Source organism: Calonectris borealis, chromosome W (genome assembly GCF_964195595.1).
Source record: "Calonectris borealis chromosome W, bCalBor7.hap1.2, whole genome shotgun sequence".
Classification (NCBI taxonomy): Eukaryota; Metazoa; Chordata; class Aves; order Procellariiformes; family Procellariidae; genus Calonectris; species Calonectris borealis.
In genome coordinates, this window is record NC_134351.1 from 41,501,546 (window position 1) to 41,528,103 (window position 26,558).

General features: G+C 48.7%; 1 protein-coding gene across 1 annotated transcript in view; it reads right to left on the minus strand.

The window, feature by feature from the left end:
* The window catches only part of LOC142075037 (AP-3 complex subunit beta-1-like), a 265,469-nt gene that overhangs the window by 171,442 nt on the left and 67,469 nt on the right, over window positions 1-26,558 (minus strand).

Genomic DNA, 26,558 nt, shown 5'->3' on the forward strand with positions numbered 1-26,558 from the left:
CCCCGTCAACATCGTGACTGATTCTGCATATGTTGCAGGGGTAGTGTCCCGCATGGTGTTTGCTTATTTGAAAGATGTAAATAATGCCCAGCTTTTTGCTCTGTTTAAAACCCTCAGAAAACGCATTCATCGAAGGATCCACTCTTTTTTTATATTGCATATCAGATCTCATACTGCATTGCCGGGGCCCCTGGTTAAGGGAAACCGGTTGGCTGATTCGCTTGCAGGGGCTGTTGTTGTCCCGGGGAAATTTGAGCAAGCGAGGCGTTCACATGACTTTTATCATCAGAACGCTAAGGCCTTGGCTAGAATGTTTCATTTACCACTTACACAAGCACACCAAATTGTCACTGCATGCCCTGAGTGCCAGTGTGCGGGCCCTCCACAGCCGGGGGGAGTCAACCCTCATGGCTTGCAGGCACTCGAACTTTGGCGGACTGATGTTACACATCTTCCCGACTTTGGTCGACTCAAATGCATCCACGTCTCAGTGGATACATTTTCGGGAGCAATTGCAGCCACAGCCCACACTGGGGAAAAGTCCCGGGATGTCCGAAAACATTTTCTTCTTGCTTTTTCCATTCTCGGAGTACCGAGCAAAATAAAAACAGATAACGGCCCCGGGTACGTTGCCCAAGCCACACGGACCTTCCTGCAAACGTGGGGAATCACTCATATCACGGGAATTCCACACAGCCCCACAGGGCAAGCCATTGTTGAGCGCGCGCACCGTTCGCTCAAAGACATGTTAACAAAACAAAAAGGGGGAGTAGGGGATTTAACCCCACAGGAAAGATTGGCAAAAGCCATTTATGTTCTTAATTTTCTCGATCGGTGGGCTGAGGAAGGTGGACCCCTGATTTGCAGACATTTTGATTCTGTTGAAGGTCATGAGGCAATCATAAGGGACAAGGCGTGGGTAAAGGTGAAAAACCTGGAATCTCATGAGTGGGAAGGCCCGTTTTCATTGATAACCTGGGGTCGAGGGTATGCTTGTGTCTCCACAGATCAAGGACCAAGATGGGTACCAGCGCGGTTTGTCAAGCCGTCTTTTTCGCCGTTGTCGCAGGCGTAAGCGCGTTTTGGGCCCCGCCGCAGCCCAAAGAGAACGTCTGGATCACCCTTGCGAATAAGACAGGCCAGGAGACCATTTGCCTTTCGCTCTCGTCACCTGGAGATCCTTCTTCCACCTGCTTAGTGGGACTCCCATGGAACAATTGGACCCTAGGTCTCACGGAGCCGCACGCAACACTTTGTAGTGGCGGCCACAATGTGACTGACAATTGGGACGGATGTTTGGTGTACCGTCTGCCCCTGAGCGTAGAGCCACAAGAGATAGAATTATTGGGGCTTGGCAAAATGGGTAATGAGTTTGATTGAACTGGGAATTATACGTTTGATTGTATTCATATGTATTCTTGTGTGTGTACTATGTTTATTGCAATGTGTGAAACGAATAATAGAAAAGTCAGTTAGCTCAGTGTTTGTTGTAAAAGAAAAAGGGGGAGATGTGGAGGAATCAATGCCTGAGAGTACAAGCAGTATCATAGCGTTGGTAAACAAGAAGCCATGGGAAGATGGGAAGTGAAAGAAGCCGTTGGAAAAAGGGAGATAAGAGGTAGCAGTTAATGGTTCTGAGGGCGTGACAAAGATAAGGAAATTAGCAGAAGAGTGTCGAGATGACCTTTGCTTAGGGGATGTACTAGGAAATTCTTTGAAGTGCATACGTGGCATAATGTGAGATATAAAAAGGCGGTTCTGCTGTATAATAAAGGATATTCGTCTTCGTCTTCGTGCCCTCTCAGATGGAGTCCGTGTCCTTATTCGCCACACAGGAGAGCTCAAAGGGCCTCACTTACAGGGTCACAAGATGATTGACTTTAGTCATCCGTCAAAACTCTCAAGGTTTCAGTAACAATGGTATCATACCAACTGAGCTACAACTCAGATAAGGGTATCAGGGGATGGCAATTATCCCTGCTCTCGTCCTCCACTTGGGCCAGGCAGTGGAAGTTTCTGGTACGATCGGTACATTCCCCAACGTCAGCTACACAAGAGTTACTGATACGGTAAAGGGACACTTCACCGCTTGACTCATTACACCAAGGCCAAGGTTTAACAGGAGTTTCAGAGATCGTGGAGCGGCCCAGGAGTGTGTAGGGGGGAATGCACCACCACAGCTTGTTCTCAGAGTTGTGTTATGTAACACCTTACATGGAGTATATGTTCCCTGTTGTGCTGTTTATCACTGCTGAGAGCTAGATCAAGTTTATAATTTTGCTGTACTTTGTAGCACTGGTTCATGATATGATAAAATGGCTGGTCGTGAGACTAATGTGGTATTTGCACTCAGCATTACTGTCATCTCCGTACTTCGGGAACTATCTTTTGGAAACTATTAATAATTACACTCTTTACATTTTTCGCCTCAGAGAGCCAATTTACGGGGGAGACAGCTTCCTTCACATTCCCCTTCTCCTCCAGGCTGATTACAATAGCTCTTGAGGATTTTGAATATCCTTGGGATGTTCAAACCAGCATGTTCCTATTGCTATGTCTCCTGAATGCGTTTCAGGCCTCGTTTAAAGTTAAACAACTGTATAAGAACACCACGCAGAGATCTGCCCTGAGGCTGGATAGTTATGAGTGGCAGGGTGTGTGGGATAGTATGGGCAAGTGCCTAGGACAGTGGGCACCTCCAGTGTTTTGGAACTTCACCCCTGAACAAGTGCAGAATCCTGAAAAATTAGTAAAATATTTGGAGAAAGCATGCTGTCACCCTGGCAATTCCAGAGAGACACAAATCACTGCAATGTGCTGGGGCCTGGCCCATGCCTACCGAGCCCTGTTCAACACTGTTCAGAACCCTCAAGGGGGAGAGAAGGTCTCAGGATCTGATGACAAAATGACGGGCACTGCAGCTACTCCAAACCCCGCGACGGGCACTACGGTTAATCCAAGCCCCGCGACGGGCACTGCAGCTACTCCAACCCCCGCGACAGGCACTACGGTTACTCCAACACCAGCGACAGACATAGTGGCTACTCCAACCCCTACGACAGGCACTCGTCTACTCCAACCCTCGAGACAGGCACTGCAGCTGAACCAGAGAACCAACCTGTGCTGGTATCAGTTGCCCCTATACACAAAAAAAAATCTTGGAAGCGAAATGCAGCTCATTTAGTAAGGGATGATGAAAAAGCAGGGCCATCACGAGAAGTCAAACAGAAAGAACTCATAAACGAGACGGTAACCACCTGATCCCTATCCCTGAGTGAGTTGCAATATATGCAAAAAGATTTCAGTCGTCGTCCAGGCGAGCACATTGTCACCTGGCTGCTCCGATGCTGGGATAACGGGGCCGGTAGCCTGGAATTAGAGGGGAAGGAAGGCAAGCAACTGGGATCCCTTTCTAGGGAAGGGGGCATTGACAAAGCGAATGGACAAGGGGCTGTCCTGGTTTCAGCTGGGATAGGGTTAAATTTCTTCCTAGTGCTGTGTTTTGGATTTAGTATGAGGAGAATGTTGATAACACACTGATGTTTTCAGTTGTTGCTAAGTGCCCTCCTAGTCCAAGGACAGCTCCCATGCCTACTGACTGAGCTAGGTACACAAGATGGGAGGGAACATAATCAGGACAGCCAGCCCAGCTGGCTAATGGGGTATTCCATACCATGTGATGTCATGCTCAGTACATGAAGGGTAGGCGTGATCCAGGAAGTACCGATCGCTACTTGGTTATCGGTCAGCGTGGGTGGTGAGCAATTGCATTGTGCATCACTCATTTTGTATATTCTATCATTATCATTACTATATTCCCTTTTTCTGTTCTATTAAACTGTCTTTATCTCAACCCACGAGTTTTTCTCACTCTTACCCTTCCGATTCTCTCCCCGTCCCACTGGGGGGTGGGGGGAGTGAGCAAGCGGCTGCGTGGTATTTGGCTGCCTGCCAGGTTAAACCACGACAGGAAGGAAGATGTTATATATCGCCCAGGCAAATGGACCACTATCGAGAGAGGTATCCAGTACCTGAGAGAAGCAGGCATGCTGGAGGTGGTTTATAGTGACATGGACAATAAGCAAGCGCCCAAAGATCCAGATGAAGTCCAGTGCACGCGACCCATGTGGCGGAAGATTGTACGAAGTGTACCATCATCGTATACCAACTCATTGGCAGTAATGTCCTGGAAAGATGGAGAGTAACAAACGGTGGATGAATTGGCTGGCCAACTCTGGCAATACGAAAAAAGTCTCTCTTCCTCCCTCGTATCTGCTGTCGAGAAACTGTCTCGGAGGGTCCAGCAACTAAAAGAGGATATGTCCTACTCCCCACCTGCATGGAACAGTATCTCAGCCATCAGGAGTCAGCGTCCTTCTGCTCAAGAGAGAGGATATAGAAGGTACACACCACGGGGCACGCTGTGATTTTACCTGCGTGACCACGGAGAGGACATGAGGCAGTGGGATGGAAAACCTACCTCGACCATAGAGGAACGGGTACTTGAGTTACAAGGAAAAACAATCACAAATGGGCGTTCATCCAGGAAAAATGCTGCTCCAGTCTCCAGTGAGCAGTTCCCCAGACAGAGTAGAAGGGCTAACCTTACCTCTGATGTTAATGAACGGACTTCTAATTTGTACTTACAAGAAGTAAGTAGCGAATATGATGACCAGGACTAGAGGGGCCCTGCCTCTGGCCAGGTGGAGGAAAGGGGCAACCGGGTTTACTGGACTGTGTGGATTCGATGGCCTGGCACATCAGACCCACAGGAGTATAAGGCTCTCGTAGACACCGGGGCACAGTGTACCCTGACGCCATCAAGCTATAAAGGGGCAGAACCCATTTGTATTTCTGGAGTGACAGGGAGTTCCCAAGAGGTAACTGTATTGGAGGCCAAAGTGAGCCTAACCGGGAATGAGTGGCAGAAGCACCCCATTGTGACTGGCCCAGAGGCTCCGTGCATCCTTGGCATAGACTACCTCAGGAGAGGGTATTTCAAGGACCCAAAAGGGTACTGGTAGGCTTTTGGTATAGCTGCCCTGGAGACGGAGGAAATTAAACAGCTGTCCACCTTGCCTGGTCTCTCAGAGGACCCTTCTGTCGTGGGGTTGCTGAGGGTCGAAGAACAACATTTGCCCATTGCTACCACAACAGTGCACCGGCGACAATATCGCACCAACCGAGACTCCCTAATGCCCATCCATAAGCTGATTCGTCGACTGGAGAGCCAAGGAGTGATCAGCAAGACTCGCTCACCCTTTAACAGTCCCATATGGCCAGTGCGAAAGTCCAATGGAGAGTGGAGACTAACAGTAGACTGTCGTGGCCTGAACGAAGTCACGCCGCCACTGAGTGCTGCTGTGCCGGACGTGCTAGAACTTCAATACGAACTGGAGTCAAAGGCAGCCAAGTGGAACGCCACTAATGATATCGCTAATGCGTTCTTCTCCATCCCTTTGGCGGCAGAGTGCAGGTCACAGTTTGCTTTCACTTGGAGGGGCGTCCAGTACACCTGGAACCGACTGCCCCAGGGGTGGAAACACAGCCCTACCATTTGCCATGGACTGATCCACACCGCACTGGAACAGGGTGAGGCTCCAGAACACCTGCAATACATTGATGACATCATTGAATGGGGCAACACAGCAGAAGTAGTTTTTGAGAAAGGGGAGAGAATAGTCCAAATCTTTCTGAAGGCCGGTTTTGCCATAAAAGGAAGGTCGAGGGACCTGCACAGGAGATCCAATTTTTAGGAATAACATGGCAAGATGGACGTCGTCAGAACCCAATGGATGTGATCAACAAAATAACAGCCATGTCCCCACCAACTAGCAAAAAGGAAACGCAAGCTTTCTTAGGCGTTGTGGGTTTTTGGAGAATTCATATTCCAGATTACAGCCTGATTGTAAGGCCCCTCTATCAAGTGACTCGGAAGAAAAACGACTTCAAATGGGGCCCTGAGCAACAACAAGCCTTTGAATAAATTAAAGGGGAGATAGTTCAGGCAGTAGCCCTTGGGCCAGTCCGGGCAGGACAAGATGTGAAGAATGTGCTCTACACCACAGCCGGGGAGAATGGTCCTACCTGGAGCCTCTGGCAGAAAGCACCAGGGGAGACTCGAGGTCGACCCTTAGGGTTCTGGAGTCGGGGATACAGAGGATCCGAGGCCCGCTACACTCCAACTGAGAAGGAGATATTGGCAGCATATGAAGGAATTCGAGCTGCTTCGGAAGTGGTTGGTACTGAAGCACAGCTCCTCCTGGCACCCCGACTGCCGGTGCTGGGCTGGATGTTCCAAGGGAGGGTCCCCTCTACACATCATGCAACCGATGCTACGTGGAGTAAGTGGGTCGCACTGATCACACAACGGGCCCGAATAGGAAACCCCAGTCGCCCAGGAATCTTGGAGGTGATCACGAACTGGCCACAAAGCAAAGATTTTGGAATATCCCCAGAGGAGGAGGTGACACGTGCTGAAGAGGCCCCACTGTATAATAAACTACCAGAAAATGAGAAGCAATATGCCCTGTTCACTGATGGGTCCTGTCGCCTTGTGGGAAAGCATCGGAGGTTGAAAGCTGCTGTATGGAGTCCTATACGACAAGTTGCAGAAACTGCTGAAGGAGAAGGTGAATCGAGCCAGTTTGCTGAGGTGAAAGCCATCCAGCTGGCCTTGGACATTGCTGAACGAGAAAAATGGCCAGTACTTTATCTCTATACTGACTCATGGATGGTGGCAAATGCCCTGTGGGGGTGGTTGCAGCAGTGGAAGCAGAACAACTGGCAGCGCAGAGGTAAACCCATCTGGGCTGCCGCATTGGGGCAAGATATTGCTGCCCGAGTAGAGAACCTGGTTGTAAAAGTACGTCACGTAGATGCTCACGTACCCAAGAGTCGGGTCACTGAAGAACACCAAAACAACCAGCAGGTGGACCAGGCTGCTAAGACTGAAGTGGCTGAGGTGGATCTGGACTGGCAACATAAGGGTGAATTATTTAGAGCTTGGTGGGCCCATGAGACCTCAGGCCATCAAGGAATAGATGCAACATATAGATGGGCTCGTGATCGAGGGGTGGACTTGACCATGGACGCTATTGCCCAGGTTATCCATGAATGTGAAACATGCGCTGCCATCAAACAAGCCAAGCGAGTAAAGCCTCTTTGGTATGGAGGACGATGGCTGAAATATAAATATGGGGAGGCCTGGCAGATTTATTATATCACACTCCCACAAACCCACCACGGCAAGCGCTATATGCTCACCATGGTGAAAGCAACCACCGGATGGCTAGAAACACATCCTATGCCCCATGCCACTGCCCGGAACACCATCCTGGGCCTTGAAAAGCAAGTCCTATGGCGACATGGCACCCCAGAAAGAATTGAGTCAGACAATGGGACTCAGTTCCGAAACACCCTCATAGAAAGCTGGGCCAAAGAGCATGGCATTGCATGGGTCTACCACATCCCCTACTATGCACCAGCCACTGGGAAAATCGAACGATACAACGGGCTGCTAAAGACTACACTGAGGGCAATGAGTGGTGGGACACTGAAGCATTGTGATACACATTTAGTAAAAGCCACCTGGTTAGTCAACACTAGGGGATCTGCCAATCGAGCTGGCCCTGCCCAATCAAAACCCTTACGTACTGTAGATGGGGATAAAGTCCCTGTCGTGCACATAAGAAATATGCTGGGGAAGACAGTCTGGGTTACTCCTGCCTCTGGCAAGGGAAAACCCATCCGTGGGATTGCTTTTGCTCAAGGACCTGGGTGCACTTGGTGGGTAATGCGAAAGGATGGGGAAATCCGGTGTGTACCTCAAGGGGATTTGATTTTGGGTGAAAATAGCCAATGAACTCGATTTTATGATGTCAATTGCTATATGATATTGTATATCATCATTTTTATGGTTGCTATCAATTGTATTGCAGTTAAAAATCACCCAGATTAATGAAGAATGAACTCCGATGAAACTGACCAAAATGCAACAATGATAGATCTGGACGAGCACATTGATAATGGAATCAGAACTGGCTTCAGGATGCAACAATCCAACACCATACACCATCTCTCCTGCCCTGAAAGACTGTTATGACAGATGGAGCCCAAAGTCGTGGACTAAATTAACTCAATGGATGTTTTAGAGGGATGGCCCATGGACTAAGGGAATGATATCTGTTTGTGTGTGTGTGTGTGTGTATATATATATATATATATAGACAAGAAAGGTGGTGGTGATTAATTGGAATGTATCGGAAAATGTGAGACCTAGGCACGACGTAAATGGTATAGAATAAGGGGTGGATACTGTCCTGGTTTCGGCTGGTATAGAGTTAAATTACTTCCTAGTGCTGTGTTTTGGATTTAGTATGAGAAGAATGTTGAGAACACACTGATGTTTTCAGTTGTTACTAAGTGACCTCCTAGTCAAGGACATTCAGCTTAAAAAAAAACAAGCACTGGGAGGGAGCATGGCCGGGACAGCTGGCCCAGCTGGCCAACGGGGTATTCCATACCATGTGATGTCATGCTCAGTATATGAATGGTAGGCATGTTCCAGGAAGTAGCGATCACTACTTGGTTATTGCTCAGCGCGGGTGGTGAGCAATTGTATTCTTCCAAGTGAAAGCAAACTGTGGCCTGCACTCCGCCACCAAAGGGATTGAGTAGAATGTATTAGCGATATCAATTGTGGCGTACCGCTTGGCTGCCTTTGACTCCATTTCATATGGAAGTTCTAGCATGTCCAGCACGGCAGCACTCAGTGGCGGCGTGACTTAGTTCAGGCCACGATAGTCTACTGTTAGTCTCCACTCTCCATTGGACTTTCGCACTGGCCATATGGGACTGTTAAAGGGTGAGCGAGTCTTGCTGATCACTCCTTGGGTCTCCAGTGGACGAATCAGCTCACGGATGGGAAGCAGGGAGTCTCGGTTGGTGCGATATTGCCGCAGGTGCACTGTTGTGGTAGTGCTTGGTACCTGCTGTTCTTCAACCCTCAGCATCCCCACAACAGAAGGGTCCTCCGAGAGACCGGGCAAGGTGGACAGCTGTTTAATTTCCTCCGTCTCCAGGGCAGCTATACCAAAAGCCCACCGGTACCCTTTTGGGTCCTTGAAATACCCTCTCCTGAGGTAGTCTATGCCAAGGATGCACGGAGCCTCTGGGCCAGTCACAATGGGGTGCTTCTGCCACTCATTCCCGGTTAGGCTCGCTTTGGTCTCCAATACAGTTACCTCTTGGGAACTCCCTGTCGCTCCAGAAATACAAATGGGTTCTGCCCCTTTATAGCCTGATGGCATCAGGGTACACTGTGTGCTGGTGTCTACGAGAGCCTTATACTCCTGTGGGTCTGATGTGCCAGGCCATCGAATCCACACAGTCCAGTAAACCCGGTTGTCCCTTTCCTCCACCTGGCCGGAGTCAGAGCCCCTCCAGTTCTGGTCATAGTATCTGTTTTTCTCTTCTTGCAAACACGAATCAAGAATTTCTTCATTACAAGTACAATCCAAAGTAAGATCAGCCCTTCTACTCTGTCTGGGGAACTGTTCACTGGAAACTGGACCGTCGTGAGACAGGTTTTTCCTGAAAACTGGAGCAGCAGTTTTTCTGGGAGAACCCCCTTGTGTGACTGTTTTTCCTTGCAACTCACGTACACGTGCCTCTAGGGTCAAGGTAGGTTTCCCATCCCACTGCCTCATGTCCTCTCCGTGGTCACGCAGGTAAAACCACAGGGTGCCCCGGGGTGTGTACTTTCTATATCCTCTCTCTTGAGCAGAAAAACGCTGACTCTTAATGGCTGAGATACTGGTCCATACAGGTGGAGAATAGGACCTATCGTCTTCGAGTTGCTGGACCTCCCGGGACAGTTTCTCCACAGCCGAGACAAGGGAGGAGGAGACAGTTTCTTTGTATTCCCGGAGTCTGCCAACCACGTCATCCACCGTTGGTGCTTTTACCTCTTTCCAGCACAGTACTGCCAACTAATTCTCATACGACGCTGGTGCACTCCATACGAAATTCCGCCACATGGGTCGCGTGCACTGGACTTCATCTGGATCTTTGGGCGTTTGGTTGTCGTCCAGGTCACTATAAACCACCTCCAGCATGCCTAATTCTCTCAGGTACTGGATACCTTTCTCCATGGCGGTCCACTAGGTGATATATAACATCTTCCTTGAAGGGATACCTTTCCTTCATGCCTGACAGCAGTCGCCTCCAGAGGCTGAGGGCTTGTGTCCCTTGTGCAATTGCTTTGTCAATGCCCCCTTCCATAGAAAGGGATCCCAGCTGTTTGGCTTCCTTCCTCTCTAATTCCAGGCTCCTGGCCCCATTATCCCAGCATCGGAGCAGCCAGGTAACAATATGCTCGCCTGGACGACGGCTGAAATCTTTCCGCATATCTCGCAGCTCACTCAGGGATAGGGATCGGGTGGTTTCCATCTCGTTTATGAGTTCTTCCTCTTCCTCCTCCTCTCCTCGTGATGGCCCTGCTCTTTCATCATCCCTTTCTAAATGACCTTACTTCCTCTTCCAAGATTTCCTCTTCTGTACAGGGGCAACGGATACCAGGAAGGGTTGGTCCTCTGGTTCAGCTGTAGTGCCTGTTGCCAGGGTTTGAGTGGCTGCAGTGCCTGTGACGGGGGTTGGAGTACCCGCGGTGTCTTTCGCCAGAGTTTGAGTAGCCACAGTGCCTGTCACAGGGGTTGGAGAATCTACAGTGCCTGTTGCGGGGGTTTGAGTGGCCACAGTGGTTGTCGTGGGGATTGAAGTAGCCGCAGTGCCTGTCTTGGGGGTTTGAGTAGCCACCGTGTCTGTTGCCGGGGTTGATCTCTGGACAGTATTCCTGAATAGTTGTTTAACCCTAAACAAGGCCTGAACCACATTCAGGAGACATAGTAGCAATATGAACATGCTTGTTTGAACATCCCAAGGATATTCAAAATTCTCAGGGAATATTGTGGACGTCTTCATGAAGAGGATAGAAGAAAAAAGAGTTTCTGACAATATGGAAGGGAAGATGAACAAGTGGGAGAAAGTGTCCCATCCTGTCTCTCCGCTAAATTCATTCTCCAACGAGAAAAAAGTGTAATTACTAATAATTTCTAAGAGGTGGTTCCCGAGGTACAGCGGTGATGGCAGTGGTGAGTACAGATACCAGATTAGACTTACGACCAATGATTTTATCACCTCATAAAACAGCAGCAAAATGATAATCTTGGCCCAGTTCCGAATAATGATAAACAGCACAAAAGGGAACATATACTGCAAGCAAGGTATTACATGACCCAACATTGAGAGCCAGCCCCACAACTTTGACAGCCAATACATCAACATTGTGACCAATCAATATAATGGATGCTTATAACCAATTTTGCCTTAATACGCTTTGGTCAGATCTATCGTTATCTCAACCCTTCGTGCCCCACATTGGGCGCCAAAAAGGACTGTTGTATTTTAACCTGTCAGGCAGCCAAATACTACGCAACCGCTTGCTCACTTCCCCCGCCCCCCCAGTGGGACGGGGAGAGAATCAGAAGGGTAAGAGTGAGAAAACTCGTGGGTTGAGATAAAGACAGTTTAATAGAACAGAAAAGGGAAAATAATAATAATAATAATAATGATGATGATGATGATGATGATGATGATGATGATAATGATTATAGAATATACAAAATGAGTGATGCACAATGCAATTGCTCACCACCCGTGCTGACTGATAACCAAGCAGCAATCGCTGCTTCCTGGATCACGCCTACCATTCATATACTGAGCATGATGTCACATGGTATCGAATACCCCAGTGGTCAGCTGGGCCACCTATGCTGGCTATGTTCCCTCCCATCTTTTGCACCTGGCAGAGCATGGGAGCTGTCCTTGGACTAGGAGGGCACTTAGCAACAACTGAAAACATCATTGTGTTATCAACATTCTTCTCATACTAAATCCAAAACACAGCACTAGGAAGAAATTTAACTCTATCCCAGCCGAAACCAGGACAGACCCTCAGAACCTGCTGGACTTACCAGCTTGGGCTTCATGCTGTGCAAAGGCAGCAGAACTGCTTCCAGACTTGGAACAACCATGGAAGAAGTAGCACAGCAAACAGATTGCTTGCACACTTTAAGGATAAAAGTTGGAGGAAAGCAGGATTAACCAGGACACTTAACTCTATTGTCCTACACATGCCAAATCTCTTTTATTCTCCCTCCCATGACCAAAACTCTTCAGCTGTGACTACCAGTAATTTCCTGTCTCCTGAGGAAAGGTACCATGTAAAGTATGCCATTCAATTCATTCCTTGAAAGAAGGAATAAAGACACTGAAGCTATGGTAAAGCAATTTGCTAGCTGCCAGGTTTAAGAGATCTTAAATGTATCCTTTGCAGTCTTTCAAAATAGTAAGCACAAGAAGATAATTTTAAGTTTTATAAAATACAGCAACATAAATCTCTTTCAGGAACTTCAGAAGTATTTGCTAGACAACTACTTAGAAACAGTCAAGAAAACTAATCCTGTTGAGATAGACCTTTGTATACAAGCACGTGTATGTGTGTGTGTATATATATGGAATTAATTTGAAGCAAATATTAAGTTGAGAAGCTATGATAAAAGAAAAAAGCCTTTTCCTCTTATCTTGGTTCCTTATTAGCAAAAAGTAAACCAAAGCAAGAAAACAGAAAGAAGGATTATTAAGTAACAAACTCAGTATTCTGAAGTGAGAGTTTAATTATTATATTTAAGACATAAAAAAAATGGATATTTGTACATGCTGAAAAGGAACCTACTGAGCCAGAGAACAAATTTTGAAGCTTGTATTTTTAATAAGGTCATTGCTGAATGTAATACAAAAAACCCTACCCAGGTGCATTCTTCAGACAAGGCCTTGAAACACAACTTTGGAAGACATTTTAAACACAGTGGATAACCAAAAAAGCATAAAGGGACATAAGGTCTGGAGCGCTAGAAAATTAAAGTTACAAATATTAAAACTACCAAGCTATACACTGAGTCCTCTCAGGAATTTCTGATACAAGGTGGAGTGGGAGAGAAGGAGGACCTGTAGTTTATAAACCAAATAAGAGAAAGCGCTGAGTGCATCAGTGGGTCACAGGATGACTATGCCTTACCAAAGTGATTTCCCTAATAAAAACCTTGTTAGGATTACCATGAAAAATATGTCCATTAGATATGGAGAGGAATTAATGCTGCTTTTCAAAGCTTAGAGTAGAATCATAAAATCATTAAGGTTGGAAAAGACCTCTAAGATCATCGAGTCCAACCATCAACCCAACACCACCATGCCCACTAAACCATGTCCCTAAGCACCTTATCTACACGTCTGTCTTTTAAATACTTCCAGGGATGGTGACTCAACCACTTCCCTGGGCAGCCTGTTCCAAGGCCTGACAACCCTTTCAGTGAAGAAATTTTTCCTAATGTCCAATCTAAACCTCCCTTGGCGCAACTTGAGGCCATTTCCTCTCGTCCTATCACTTGGTACTTGGGAAAAGAGACCGACACCCACCTCGCTACAACCTCCTTCCAGGTAGTTGTAGAGCGCGATGAGGTCTCCCCTCAGCCTCCTCTTCTCCAGACTAAACAACCCCAGTTCCCTCAGCCGCTCCTCATAAGACTTGTGCTCCAGACTCTTCACCAGCTTCGTTGCCCTTCTCTGGACATGCTCCAGCACCTCAATGTCCTTCTTGTAGTGAGGGGCCCAAAACGGAACACAGTATTCAAGGTGCGGCCTCACCAGTGCCAAGTACAGGGGCACGATCACCTCCCTAGTCCTGCTGGCCACACTATTTCTGATACAGGCCAGGATGCTATTGGCCTTCTTGGCTACCTGGGCACACTGCCGGCTCATGTTCAGCCGGCTGTCAGTCAGCACCCCCAGGTCCTTTTCCTCTGGGCAGCTTTCCAGCCACTCTTCCCCAAGCCTGTAGCGTTGCATGGGATTCTTGTGACCCAAGTGCAGGACCTGGCACTTGGCCTTGTTGAACCTCATACAGTTGGCCTCGGCCCATGGATCCAGCCTGTCCAGGTCCCTCTGCAGAGCCTTCCTACCCTCGAGCAGATCAACACTCCCGCCCAACTTGGTGTCGTCTGCAAACTTACTGAGGGAGCACTCGATCCCCTCGTCCAGATCATTGATAAAGATATTGAACAGGACCGGCCCCAGTACTGAGCCCTGGGGAACACCGCTCGTGACCGGCCACCAACTGGATTTAACTCTGTTCACCACAACTCTCTGGGCCCGGCCGTCCAGCCAGTTTTTTACCCAGCAAAGAGCACACCTGTCTAAGCCATGAGCCGCCAGCTTCTCCAGGAGAATGCTGTGGGAGACAGTGTCAAAGGCCTTACTGAAGTCCAAGTAGACCACATCCACTGCCTTTCCCTCATCCACTAGGCGGGTCACCTGGTCATAGAAGGAGATCAGGTTGGTCAAGCAGGACCTGCCTTCCATGAACCCGTGCTGGCTGGGCCTGATCCCCTGGTTGTCCCGCACATGGCTCGTGAGCACCCTCAAAACGAACCGCTCCATGATCTTCCCCGGCACCGAGGTCAGGCTGACCGGTCTGTAGTTCCCCGGATCCTCCCTCCGGCCCTTCTTGTAGATGGGCGTCACATTGGCAAGCCTCCAGTCGTCTGGGACCTCCCCAGTTAACCAGGACTGCTGGTAAATGATGGAGAGTGGCTCGACAAGCTCCTCCGCCAGCTCCCTCAGTACCCTCGGGTGGATCCCATCCGGCCCCATAGCCTTGTGAGCGTCCAGGTGGTGTAGCAGGTCGTTAACTGCTTCCTCTTGGAGTATGGGGGGTTTATCCTGCTCCCCGTCCCTGTCTTCCAGCTCAGGGGGCTGAGTACCCTGAGGATAACTGGTCTGACTATTAAAGACTGAGGCAAAGAAGGCATTAAGTACCTCAGCCTTCTCCTCGTCCTTGGTGGCAACGTTCCCCCCCGCATCCAGTAAAGGATGGAGATTCTCCTTGGCTCTCTTTTTGTCATTAATATACTTGTAAAAACATTTTTTGTTGTCTCTTACGACAGTGGCCAGGTTGAGTTCTAGCTGGGCTTTTGCCTTTCTAATTTCCTCTCTGCACGACCTAACGAGATCCCTGTACTCTTCTTGAGTTGCCTGCCCCTTCTTCCACAAGTGATAAACTCTCCTTTTTTTCCTGAGTCCCAGCCAGAGCTCCCTGTTCAGGCAGGCTGGTCGTCTTCCCTGCCAGTTCTTCTTAAGGCACATGGGGACAGCCTGCTCCTGCGCCTTTAAGACTTCCTTCTTGAAGAACGTCCAGCCTTCCTGGACCCCTTTGCCCTTCAGGACTGCCTCCCAAGGGACCCTCTCGACCAGTATCCTGAGCAGGCCAAAGTCTGCCCTCCGGAAGTCCATGGTAGCGGTTTTGCTGATCCCCCTGCTTACTTCACCAAGAATCGAGAATTCTATCATTTCATGGTCGCTGAGCCCAAGCCGGCCTCCGACCACCACATCTCCCACCAGTCCTTCTCTATTTGTGAACAGCAGGTCAAGCGAGGCACCTCCCCTGGTAGGCTCACTAACCAGCTGTGTCAGGAAGTTATCTTCCACACACTCCAGGAACCTCCTAGACTGTTTCCTCTCTGCCGTGTTGTATTTCCAGCAGACATCTGGTAAGTTGAAGTCCCCCACGAGAACAAGGGCTAGCGACTGGGAGACATTTGCCAGCCTTTTGTAGAATCCTTCATCTGCCTCCTCGTCCTGGTTAGGTGGTCTGTAACAGACTCCCAGCAGGATATCTGCCTTGTTGGCCTTCCCCCTCATCCTTACCCACAAGCACTCGACCTCATCATCACTATCATTGAGCTCTAGACAATCGAAGCACTCCCTAACATACAGGGCTACTCCACCGCCTCTCCTTCCTCGCCTGTCCCTTCTGAAGAGCTTATAGCCATCCACTGCAGCACTCCAATCGTGAGACTCATCCCACCATGTTTCCGTGATGGCGACTAAGTCATAGCTACCCCGCTGCACAATGGCTTCCAGCTCCTCCTGTTTGCCGCCCATGCTGTGTGCATTGGTGCAGATGCACTTGAGCTGGGCTGCCGATTTCTCCCCCGACATTGGCGTGCGGTCCCTAGGCTCTTCTCTAGTGAGCCTGGTTTTATCCCCTTCCCCCTTCGAACCTAGTTTATAGCCCTCTTGATGAGCCCCACCAACTCATACGCGAGAATCCTTTTCCCCCTGTGAGACAGCTGAACTCCGTCCGTCGCCAGCAGGCCCGGTGCCGTGTAAACCTCCCCATGATCAAAAAAGCCAAAATTCTGCTGATGGCACGAGCCCCTGAGCCACGTGTTAATCATCAGGTGTGTTTTCCTGTTCCTTTCAGTATTCTTCCCTGCCACTGAAGGGATTGAGGAAAACACTACCTGTGCTCCCGATCCTCCCACCAATCGCCCCAGCACCCTGAAGTCCCTTTTGATCGCGTCGGGACTTCTCTCTGCAACCTCATCACTGCCAGCCTGTATAACCAATGGTGGGTAGTAATCGGAGGGCCATACCAGACCAGGGAGTTTCCTAGTAATGTCCTTAACCCGGGCCCCAGGGAGGCAGCAGACTTCCCTGTGGGATGGGTCTGGTCGGCATATTGGGCTCTCCGTCCCCCTCAGAAGGGAATCACCTACGACAGTTACCCTCCTTTTTTTCTTAGCAGAGGCAGTCATAATGCGTGGGGCTGACTGCCTCGCCTTGGGCAACCCCCTGGATGGGCCTTCATCTGCGTCCTCGTTTGTCTGGCCCTCAAGTTCCAGAGCCCCGTTTCTGTTGTGTAGGGGCAACTGGGAAGGTTGAGGTGAGGGAGGCCGGGCGGGGGTTCGCCTGGCACCCCGAGCAGGGACCTGTGTCCATTCCCCTCCGTCGCCTGGGTCCCCTCCTTCTGCCTGGCGGCAAGAGGGCAGGGGATCCTCCGCTTCTTGTGGAGCCTCCGTGTGCTGTCCTTGCCTCAGGGATGGTAGGGTGTGGCTCCACCAATCTATCTCCCTCTCACACTCCCTGATACTCCTTAACCTCTCCACTTCCTCCTTCAGCTCTGCCACCAGGCTGAGCAGATCATCCACCTGGTCACAGCACACACAGGCGTTGTCTCTGCTGCCCTCCTGTACAAGTGACAGGCTCAGGCACTCCCTGCAGCCGGAGACCTGGACAGCTGTATGTTTGTGTGGGGGCTCCGTCTGGGTCACCACATTCCTTCTGGCGATGGCTTTCGGCCGAGTGGAAACCATAGCTAGGTCCTCTTCTGGGAGGGCAATGACCACTAGGTGAGTTAGCCTCTAGAGCCAAGAGGGGGACTACGCCCTGCCTGCGCAAACTGCCGCGCCACGCCCTTCTGCCGCGCCATGTCCTGTTTGCGCGCCCTGTTCGCCGCGCTCCCTGGGGGCTGCTCTTGTATGTGAGGGGGTTTGGCCGTCGTCCCTCCTGTCCCCGCCCACGCTGAGTCAGAGCTGCCGCTCGTCAGGAGCTCCCTCCTCCGGCTCGGGGGACGGGGGGCTGGGGCACCCTCTCTCTCCCTGCGCTTTTGCCTTCGCGGTTTTTGCTGCGGTTTTGCTGCTTTAGGAAGGGCCCCCCAGCGCGATCCTCCGCTCCGGAGCCCTTCGCCTCGGTGGCTAGATCTCACCTGTGTTCTCTGTACAATTCTAATTACTCCAGGCCCCCCAAAAAACATGCTTCTTCACCTTTCTGACATTATTATAGAATCATAGAATATCTCAAGTTGGAAGGGACCCATAAGGATCATCGAGTCCAACTCCCCCTGCCCATCCATCAGTCTATCAAAGATAATGAGAGGAGGCGGGTGAATTTTATCCCAGTCTTAGCAAAACATATAACTTAAAATATTTCGGTAAATCCTTTAGCAAACATTTTTATTTGAAATTAAAAAAAAAAAAGTTTTTTTTTCTTAATGAAGTTTTGAATTGTAGTTTTTTGGGGGAATCGCATAACAATTTCCTTAAAAGATGCTGGGAGTATTTATGTTAGTGAACAAGGGAATTTGGCCCTGTGCAGAGATATGCCACAGACCTGTAGGTTAATAATGGGCTATTATTTAAAATTCAGGGATTCACAGACCTTGGGTTCTCATACAGCAGTAAAATTCATCCAGAACTTGCCTTGGGTCTTTGTATCCCTTCAAAGGTACAGTATAAATATAGGGCTTAATCCTACTTCTGCTCAAGTGGCTGTGAGCTTTGATGATTTCAGTGGAGATAAGTTCATATACTGCATTAACAATGGCATTGTATGCTTTGACTTCCATGATCTATATAGGCTGAGTGATGTACAGCAAAATCTCATGAAAAAAAATTATAACAATTTTAAAAAGCCCCAAACTAGCCCAGTCTCATCTTTCTTTTTGCTGCTAATCTCTCTCTTATTTCCCTCTTTCTTTCTTTGTTTTTGGTATCCAAATAAAAATAAATATCACCAGTAGGGGGAATAGATGTATAAAAAACAAACTCAAAAGGTTTTTATTATTGATTTGGATGGCAGTTAGTTCACTTAAAAAGTCACTGTTTTTTCATTTTACCATGTCCTCTGCAAGAGAAAGATGTCAGGGGAGAGTGTAGTTCTTAGATGTGTAGCTGAAGTTGGTTAGGAGTTTATAATTTATTCAGAAATACAGTAATGCTGTTTCATTTTCTGGAAAAAAGTTATGTCTTCATACAGTGATCGGGCTGAGAGGTAGTTAGTCTGCCTGCCTCTGCTTCCCCACCACTGTTCCCACAGCACACGTGTGCTTATCTCCCATAAATGATACGAAGGAAGTTGTGAAAGAAAGTTGAGAAAGAAAGGGGAAACAAGCAAACAAAAAGCCTGAATGAGAAGGGAGAGTGCTACCGTTCCCTCTGAACGGATACCATCCACAGCACCACGCAACTTCTCCGCATCTTCTCCAGACCTTAAGAACCGCATACCACCTGTACATCTCCCTTATGGCACTAACTGGGCAGCAATATCTGCAAGCGAGGAATAAAATCTCCAAATATCACAAAGCAAGAAATGAGATAGATGACACAGCAGTCTTCAGTCAACTCAGCCTTTGTAGATGGACCCCTAAAAGGGTGAAGAATTAGCCTGGGATTGTGGGCTCACAGCAGTGCTCTTCTAAGCCGTTTGCAAAATCAACCCTCCAAATTAAATAATACTGTGCTACTAGTTTTCAAATAGCATTCCACTTCAAATTGATTACAAGGGTGAAGTTAAAATAAAACAACAGGGAAAAGAACAAGCTGAGAAATGGGAAAGGGAAACAGGTTTTTCAGGTGCAGCTTGATGCTGATGGATCCAGCGAAGACTGAGAATGCGTGGCTGGAAAACGGGACTAACATGCAGCACCTGACTTGGACCAGAGCATGCCAGTAAGAAGGCCATTTGGGAGACAAAACTAGCAACCTCTGTTTCTATGTTATTTCAATGATTTTCTGCACTTCTGAGCTGGCCCTGACGTGATTGGAGATTCCAGGAAGTAAATTTAGACTACTTTTTTTTTCTAGGAATACATAAGAAATCATTAGTCAATAGCCAAACTGAAATAAAATTGCTAATGAAGCTATTTTGAATCATAGAATCATAGAATATCTCAAGTTGGAAGGGACCCATAAGGATCATCGAGTCCAGCTCCCTGCTCCTCACAGGACTACCTAACACTAAACCATATGACTAAGAGCATCGTCCAGAGGCTCCTTGAACTCTTGACAGGCTTGGTGCCGTGACCACTTCCCCGGGGAGCCTGTTCCAGTGACCGACCACCCTCTCAGTGAAGAACCTTTTCCTAATGTCCAATCTGAACTTCCCCTGACGCAGCTTCATTCCATTTCCACGTGTCCTATCGCTGGTCACCAGAGAGAGGAGATCAGCACCTCCCCCTCCGCTGCCCCCCTTGAGGAAGTTGTGGACTGCGATGAGGTCACCCCTCAGCCTTCTCTTCTCCAAGCTGAACAACCAAGTGACCTCAGCCGCTCCTCATAAGTCTTGCCCTCGAGACCTTTCACCATCTTGGTCGCCCTCCTCTGGACACACTCTAATAGTTTGATGTCCTTCTTATATTGAGGCGCCCAAAACTGCACACAGTACTCAAGGTGGGGCCGCATCAGTGCAGTGTAGAGGGGGACAATCACCTCCCTTGACCATAGCTATGCTATGCTATGCTTGATGCACCCCAGGACACGGTTGGCCCTTTTGGCTGCCAGGGCACACTGTTGACTCATATTCAACTTGCCATCAACCCAAACCCCCAGATCTCTTTCTGCGGGGCTGCTCTCCAGCCTCTCGTCCCCCAATTTGTACGTATAACCAGGATTACCCCATCCCAGGTGCAGAATCTAGCACTTGCTCTTGTTACATTTCATACGGTTGGTGATTGTCCAGCTCTCTAGTCTATCCAGATCTCTCTGTAAGGCCTCTCTACCCTCGAGGGAGTCCACAGCTCCTCCTAGTTTAGTATCATTGGCAAACTTTCTTAATGTACATTCGATTCCTGTGTCCAGGTCACTGATAAAAGCATTAGAGAGCACTGGCCCTAAAATTGATCCCTGGGGAACCCCACTGGTGACTGGCCACCAGCCTGATGTAACCCCATTTACTAGAACTCTTTGAGCCCGACCCATCAGCCAATTGTTCACCCAATGTATTATGGACTTGTCTAGCTGCATGCTGGACATTTTGTCCAGAAGGATACCGTGAGAGACAGTATCAAAAGCTTTGCTAAAATCCAAATAACCCACATCTACTGGCTTCCCTTGGTCAACTAGATGGGTGACCTTGTCATAAAAGGAAATTAAGTTGGTTAAGCAGGACTTTCCCCTCGTGAACCCGTGCTGGCTATGACCAATGACTGCGTTCTCTCTCAAGTGTTTTTCAATAACTCCCAGAATAACCTTCTCCATAATTTTACCAGGCACTGAAGTGAGACTGACAGGCCTGTAATTACCAGGGTCTTCCTTCTTACCTTTCTTGAAAATCGGGACAAGATTTGCCAGCTTCCAGTTGACTGGGACCTCTCCAGACTCCCAAGGCCATTGCAAAATAACGGAGAGAGGTTCCGCAATGACATCGGCCAGCTCTTTCAGTACCCTGGGATGAATCCCATTGGGCCCCATAGACTTATGTGCATCCAGCTGGAGCAGCAAGTCTCGAACAAGTTCAGGGTCGGCTGGGAGTTTATCATCCCCCCAGTCATGGTCTTCCAACACAGGGCTCCGGGGGTCCCAGGGCCCATCATTGGTGTTAAAGACAAAGGCGAAGGCGGCATTAAATGGTTCTGCTTTGTCTACATCCCTATTTGTGAGGTGACCAATGTTATCTCTGATCCTCCTTTTGCTGTTAACATATTTTAAAAAGCCCTTTTTGTTGTCCTTCACAGTGCTGGCCAGCTTGAACTCTAATTGAGCTTTGGCCGCACAAATTTTCTCCCTACAGTGGCAAACAGCATCTCTGTAGTCCTCCCGTGTTGCCTGCCCTTGCTTCCAATGTCCATACGTTTTCCTTTTCTGCCTAAGTTCTAGAAGATCCCTGCTCAGCCAAGCCGGCCTTCTGCCCTGCTTGCTTGACTTCCGACACTTTGGAATTGCCTGCTCCTGCGCTCTTAAGAGATGGCTCTTAAAAAGAGACCAGCATTCATGGACCCCAATACCTTCAAAAGCAGATTCCCAGGGGACCGTACTAACTAGCTCCTTCAGCAGCCTGAAGTCCGCACTCCCCATATCCAGGGTTGAAGATTTGCTGGCAGTTTTTCTCCTGTCGCCAACAATTTGAAACTCAACTATTTTATGGTCACTGTGACCAATACAGTCACCAATCACCACTTTGCCCAGGAGTCCCTCTCTGTTTACAAACAACAAATCTAGGAGGGCACCTTTCCTTGTCGGCTCCCTTAGCACCTGCACCAAGAAGTTATCTTATCTTCAACGTGCTTCAGGAATTTCCTGGACCTGTTTGTGTCTGCTGTATGATATTCTGTCGTGGTTTAATCTGGCAGGCAGCCAAATACCACGCAGCCGCTCACTCACTCCCCCCGCCCCCCAGTGGGACGGGGAGAGAATCGGAAGGGTAAGAGTGAGAAAAATCTAAAAAATTTAACCCTATCCCAGCCGAAACCAGGACAGTATCCACCCCTTATTCCATACCATTTACGTTATGCTTAGGTGTCACATTTTTCGATACATTTCAATTAATCACCACTATCTTTCTTTTTATATATACATACATATATATGCACACACAGATATCATTCCCTTAGTCTATGGACTATCCTTTTAAAATGGCCATTGCGTTCATTTAGTCCACAACTTTGGGCTCCATCTGTCATAACAGTCTTTCAGGGCCGGAGAGATGGTGTGTGGTGTTGGGCTGTTGCATCCTGAAGCCAGTTCTCATTTCGGTACTGCTCCACTCGTCCAGTTCTATCATCGTTGCACTTAGCTCGGTTTCATCGGAGTTAGTTCATTCTTAATTAATCTGGGTGATTTTCACTGCTATACCATTGATAGCAACCACAGGAATAATGATATACAATATCATATAACAATTGACATCATAAAATTCAGTTCATTGGCTATTTTCACCCAAAATTAAATCCCCTTGCGGTACACACCGGACCTCCCCATCCTTTCTCATCACCCACCACATGCACCCAGGTCCTTGTGCAAAAGCAATCCCACGGATGGGTTTTCCCTTGCCAGAGGCAGGAGTAACCCAGACTGTCTTCCCCAGCATATTTTTAATGTGCATGACAGGGACTTTATCTCCATCTACAGTACGTAAGAGTCTTGATTGGGCAGGGCCAGCTCGAGTGACAGACCCCCTAGTGTTGACTAACCAGGTGGCTTTTGCTAAATGTGTATCCCAATGCTTGAATGTCCCACCACCCATTGCCCTCAGTGTTGTCTTTAGCAGTCCATTGTATCGTTCGATTTTCCCGGAGGCTGGTGCATGGTAGGGGATGTGATAGACCCACTCAATGCCATGCTCTTTGGCCCAGGTGTCTATGAGGGTGTTTTGGAAATGAGTCCCGTTGTCTGACTCAATTCTTTCTGGGGTGCCATGTCGCCATAGGACTTGCTTTTCAAGGCCCAGGATGGTGTTCTGGGCAGTGGCATGGGGCACAGGGTATGTTTCTAGCCATCCGGTGGTTGCTTCCACCATGGTGAGCACATAGCGCTTGCTGTCGCGAGTGAGTGGTTTAGAGGCCGCTGAAAGAATCACCGTCAAAGAAATTAGCAGAAAGTGATTTTAATAGAGATTTATAAAGGTGCGACCCAATAGGATTCGATGGCAAGGTTCACTCTATTACTTATTACACGGGTGAAATATATATATAAGGAAAATCGTCTAAGGGTTTATATTTCAGGGACAGTCTAGGTTTCATTCACAATTTAGCAACACTTGAGTATTAACTAATCATTAACAAACTTCAGTAATGCTTAATCATTAACTATTCACTATTTGCAAAGTAGGTTAGTAAGTCTACTACAATCACAACATAATTACAGATTATGCTTACTATTAGTACACACACACACAGAGAAATGTATATATATATATTATGTACAGAAGGTATACCTGTTAAAAATTCCCCTCGATTTCAGTGAAGAAATATTCACGTCGAATGTCTAGGCATTCCCTCTCAACGGGCGAAGGGTTGAGCTTCGAAAGGGACTCACCCAGGACCCAGTGGTCCTCCGAATATCATAGGCCTGAAAGATGGTAAGCTCTGAGACGCGTCCCACTCAGAGGGAGATGCTGGGTGCAGCCCGCTGCGGTCCAGGAGAGCTCAAAGGGCCTCACTTAGGACCACCGTTTATAGGTTCACAAGATGGTTGGCTTTTAGTAATCTGTAAATTTCCAACCTGGCCACAGTCCCAGGTGGTAATTACTAAAGAATTCCCAAGGTTTCGGTGTTGTTCTGCTGGACACCTGGGCCGGACAGTAGGAGTATGTTCCCAGCCTCAGCTATGCAGAGTTTCTGATACAGTCAAGGAGTGCTCAACTGCCAGACTCAATACACCAAGGCCGAGGTTTCATGGAAATTTCTGAGATCAACAAGCGGCCCAGGGAAGAAAAGGGGGGGTATGAATGCACCACCACACTTGCCTTGTTGGGTTTGTGGGAGTGTGATATAATCAATCTGCCAGGCCTCCCCATATTTATATTTCAGCCATCGTCCTCCATACCAAAGAGGCCTTACTCGCTTGGCTTGTTTGATTGCAGCGCATGTTTCACATTCATGGATAACCTGGGCAATAGCGTCCATGGTCCAATCCACCCCTCGATCTCGAGCCCATCTGTATGTTGCATCTCTTCCTTGATGGCCTGAGGCATCATGGGCCCACCAAGCTATAAATAATTCACCCTTATGTTGCCAATCCAGATCCACCTCAGCCACTTCAGTCTTAGCAGCCTGGTCCACCTGCTTGTTGTTTTGGTGTTCTTCAGTGACCCGACTCTTGGGTACGTGAGCATCTACATGACGTACTTTTACAGTCAGGTTCTCTACCCGGGCAGCAATATCTTGCCACAATGCGGCAGCCCAGATGGGTTTGCCTCTGCGCTGCCAGTTGTTCTGCTTCCACTGCTGCAACCACCCCCACAGGGCATTTGCCACCATCCATGAGTCAGTATAGAGATAAAGTACTGGCCATTTTTCTCGTTCAGCAATGTCCAAGGCCAGCTGGATGGCTTTCACCTCAGCAAACTGGCTCGACTCACCTTCTCCTTCAGTAGTTTCTGCAACGTGCCGTATAGGACTCCATACAGCAGCTTTCCACCTCCGATGCTTTCCCACAAGGCGACAGGACCCATCAGTGAACAGGGCATATTGCTTCTCATTTTCTGGTAGTTTGTTATACAGTGGGGCTTCTTCAGCACGCGTCACCTCCTCCTCTGGGGATATTCCAAAATCTTTGCCTTCTGGCCAGTTCGTGATCACCTCCAAGATTCCTGGGCGACTGGGGTTTCCTATTCGGGCCCGTTGTGTGATCAGTGCGACCCACTTACTCCACGTAGCATCGGTTGCATGATGTGTAGAGGGGACCCTCCCTTTGAACATCCAGCCCAGCACCAGCAGTCAGGGTGCCAGATCGAATCCCTTCATATGCTGCCAATATCTCCTTCTCACTTGGAGTGTAGTGGGCCTCGGATCCTCTGTATCCCTGACTCCAGAACCCTAAGGGTTGACCTCGAGTCTCCCCTGGTGCTTTCTGCCAGAGGCTCCAGGTAGGACCTTTCTCCCCGGCTGCGGTGTAGAGCACATTCTTCACATCTTGTCCTGCCCTGACTGGCCCAAGGGATACTGCATGAACTATCTCCTGTTTAATTTGTTCAAAGGCTTGTCGTTGCTCAGGGCCCCATTTGAAGTCGTTCTTCTTCCGGGTCACTTGGTAGAGAGGGCTTACAATCTGACTGTAATCTGGAATATGCATTCTCCAAAAGCCCACAACGCCTAAGAAAGCTTGTGTTCCCTTTTGCTAGTTGGTGGGGACATGGCTGTTATTTTGTTGATCACATCCATTGGGATCTGACGACGTCCATCTTGCCCTTTTATGCCTAAAAACTGGATCTCCTGTGCAGGTCCCTTGACCTTACTTTGTTTTATAGCAAAGCCGTCCTTCAGAAGGATTTAAATTATTCTCTCCCCTTTCTCAAAAACTTCTTCTGCTGTGTTGCCCCATACGATGATGTCATCAATGTGTTGCAGGTGTTCTGGAGCCTCACCCTGTTCCAGTGCAGTGTGGATCAGTCCATGGCAAATGGTAGGGCTGTGTTTCCACCCCTGGGGCAGTCGGTTCCAGGTGTACTGGACGCCCCTCCAAGTGAAAGCAAACTGTGGCCTGCACTCTGCCACCAAAGGGATTGAGAAGAACGCATTAGCGATATCATTTGTGGCGTACCACTTGGCTGCCTTTGACTCCAGTTCGTATTGGAGTTCTAGCATGTCCGGCACGGCAGCACTCAGTGGTGGCGTGACTTCGTTCAGGCCACGGTAGTCTACTGTTAGTCTCCACTCCCCATTAGACTTTCGCACTGGCCATATGGGACTGTTAAAGGGTGAGCGAGTCTTGCTGATCACTCCTTGGCTCTCCAGTCGACAAATCAGCTCATGGATAGGGATCAGGGAATTTCGGTTGGTGCGATATTGCCGCCGGTGCACTGTTGTGGTAGCAATTGGTACCTGCTGCTTTTTCAACCCTCAACAACCCCACAACAGAAGGGTCCTCCGAGAGACCGGGCAAGGTGGACAGCTGTTTAATTTCCTCCGTCTCCAGGGCAGCTATACCAAAAGCCCACCGGTACCCTTTTGGGTCCTTGAAATACCCTCTCCTCAGGTAGTCTATGCCAAGGATGCACGGAGCCTCTGGGCCAGTCACAATGGGGTGCTTCTGCCACTCGTTCCCGGTTAGGCTCACTTTGGCCTCCAATACAGTTAACTCTTGGGATCCCCCTGTCACTCCAGAAATACAAATGGGTTCTTCCCCTTTATAGCTTGATGGCATCAGGGTACACTGTGCACCAGT